Genomic DNA, 3393 nt, shown 5'->3' on the forward strand with positions numbered 1-3393 from the left:
AAAAGGGAGAGCTGAAGTAAAGGATCCCCTAATTCTGTGTAATGTACTCACACGAGTCAGGGCCTAACATGTGAAATATGCATACAAAATCAAGATACAAATTAAAATGGAATCCTAAAAAGGAAGATAATACAGAGAAAGCACAATAAGAGAAGCAGAGGAACAAGAACAACAAAAAAAAAGAAAGAAAGAAAACAAAACAAAAAACAAAGAACATCAAATCAATGATTATATTAAATGTTAATGGTCTAAACAACCCCAAATAAAAGACAGATGGATAGAATGGATAAAAAAAAAATCAACACCTAGCATATGGTTCCTACAAGACATAATTTTTAAATGTTTAAGAAATAGATCAATTAAACATAAATTGATTTTTTACAAAAATACTAAGAACACAGCATAAGAAGAGTTGTATGGCTATTTTAATAACGTCTTGAAGATAGCCTTTAAGACAAAGAGTATTGCCAGGTATATAAACATTTCATAATGATAGGAAGGTAGACTTTATCAAAAAGACATAACAATTATCAATGTGTATTCAACTAATAATAGTGTCTCAAAATAGCATGAAGCAAAAATTGGCAGCATTAAGGGAAAAAAATTTCCAAAATCATAGTACATTCTGACAGCCTTTTCTCAGCAATTGATACAAGAACTATTCCAAAAAAAAATCATGACAGAATAGATCTAAACAATATGATCAGCCACCATGATATAATTAGCAATTATAAAAACACTACATCTCATAACTGCAGAAATGCACATTATCACAAGGGTAGATTTACATTTGTATAACACACCATATTCTGAGCCATAAAATAATTCTTTATAAATTTTAAAAGATCAAAGTAATACAGAGTGTATTTTGTGACCAAAGTGAGTTGAAATTAGAAAAGAATACCAATGCTGAGAATATCCTATATACCTATAAATTTAAAAATACTTTTAAATAATCAATGAATTAAAGATAAAATCACTAAGGAAATTAGAAATTTTTTAAACTGAATGATATTAAAAGATATCAAAATTAGTGAGGTGTAGCTAAAGATATAATTTATAACTTTATATGCTTATATTTTAGAAAAGAAGAAATCTAAAATCAACAACCTAAGTATCCACCTTAAGAAGCTAAAAAAGGAAGAATAAGGTAAACTAAAGGTAAATAGAAGGAAGGAAATAATTTTTTAAAAGAACAGAAATCAATGAAATAAAAAAGATAGGGAAAGCTAGCCAAACCCAAAGCTGTTTCTTTAGAAGGATCAAGGAAGAACAAAGATCACAAATATCAGAAATACTTTATCACCACAGATCCTACAGATGTCAAAAGGATACAGAATTTTATGAATAAAATACACCAACAAATTTGACAATTTACCTGAAATGAACTACAACTCACAAAATTGGTATATGAAGAAACAGAAAAACTGAATATATCTATAACCATTAGAGAGATTGAATTTGCTATCAAAAACATTCCTAAAAAAGAAAACTGCAAGGCCAGATGATTTCACTGGTAAATGATAACAAATGTTCAAGAAATAAATAATATCAATCTTACAGAAACTCTTTCAGATATAAAAAAAGAACCACTGCCCAGCAAATTCTGTGAAACTAGCATACTCCTAATACCAAAGCCAAACCAAAACATTACCACTACCTCTCATGAATATAGATGCAAACATCCTTAACAACATATTAGTTATTCAAATCCATCACTATATGAAAATAATGCATCATTATCAATCTAGTTTAATCCAAGAGTGGAAAGATGGTTTAACCGTCAAAAATCAATGGATGTAATTAATCAAATTAATGGCTATATAATCATTTTAATAGGGGCTACCTACAATTAGGCAAACACAAGGTCAAGGACACAGTCCTCCAAACTAGCAAGTCTTCCCAAGTCTTCTAACACACACTGTAATAAGTTTGGCAAACTGCAAAGTCTGAGAGAGTAGTCCCTCCAAGACAGCCCTCACTTCAGATGCCAGCCACAAGTTCTGGGGTCCCCAGGGTTGCTTTCACTTCAAACTATCCAAACACAAATTTGAGGGTGCCCATGGACTCCCTCAGTTTCATAATTCACTAGAATGGCTCACAAAACTCAGTAAAGTCCTATATTTACCATTACAACTTTATTACAGCAAAAAGAAACATTAGAACCAGACAAAGGAAGAGAAGCATAGGACAAAGTCTGGGAAGATTCCAAATGCAGAACTTCCACCACCCTCAGGGATACATTACATTCCCAGCATTGATGTATACTAATAAGGATGAAAATACTGCCAACCCAGGAAGCTCACCTGAACTTAGATGTCCAGAGTTTTTACTGGAGTTTCATTACATAGGTATAACTGATAAAATCATTGCCCATGTGGTTGATGGACAATGCTCCCATCCCTTCCCCAGAGGTTGGACTGATATCACATGGCTCAAAATCCTAGACCCCTAAAAAGATGGTTGGTCTTTCTGGCCAGCCCCTACCCTGAGTCACCTCACTAGCATAAACTATCAAGTGCAGCCCAAAGGGCCCACCACCAGTAACAAAGACATTCCAATCACTGGGAACACTTCAAGGATTTAGAGGCTACTTTCCAAAAGCTGGGACAAAGGACAGATCTCTCTTTAGATAAAGCAAAACACCTTAATAAACAGATATAGAAGAACTGTTCAAAAAAATTCAATACTCATTCATGAAATCTCTCTGTAAACTTAGAATTACAGAAATTTTCAGGCTGCTAAAGGACATCTACAAAAATCTACAGCCAAAATCACATTTAATAGTAAAAGACTGAATTATTTCCCTATGAGATTAAGAACAAAGCTAGGATACGTGCTTTTGTCACATATATTCTACATTGTACTAGAGGTCCTAGCCATTGCAATTAAGCAAGAAAAAAATAATAAAAGACATAAATCTCTGAAAGGAGGACATAAAATTTTCCCTATTTGTAGATGCTAACAATTATTTGTGAAGAAAATACCAGGGAAACTACAAAACAACTGAGTATATGACTTGAACAGTCATTTTACAAAAGAAAATATATAAATGGCCAATAAAGACTTGGAAGAATGCTAAGTATCATTAATAAGCAGGCAAATGGATTTTAAAACCACATTTAAATACCACTACATACACATTAGACTGGCTAAAATTAAGAAGCCAGACGATACCAAGTGTTAGTGAGGATGTGTGAAAACTGGAACTTGCATACACTACTGATGGGAAAGTAAAATTCTACAATACTTTGGAAAACAGCTTATCAGTTTGATAATACATTAAACATACACTTACCAAGATATTTACCCTAGAAAAGCAAAAACATATGTCCACAAAAGCAACTTTATTTGTAATATCCCAAAAACTGGAAACAATGCAGATGTCCACCA

The sequence above is a fragment of the Mirounga angustirostris genome, unplaced genomic scaffold, assembly GCF_029215605.1.
Source record: "Mirounga angustirostris isolate CCGP_5_RB_7025 unplaced genomic scaffold, mMirAng1.0.hap1 SCAF_2, whole genome shotgun sequence".
NCBI classification, from domain to species: domain Eukaryota; kingdom Metazoa; phylum Chordata; class Mammalia; order Carnivora; family Phocidae; genus Mirounga; species Mirounga angustirostris.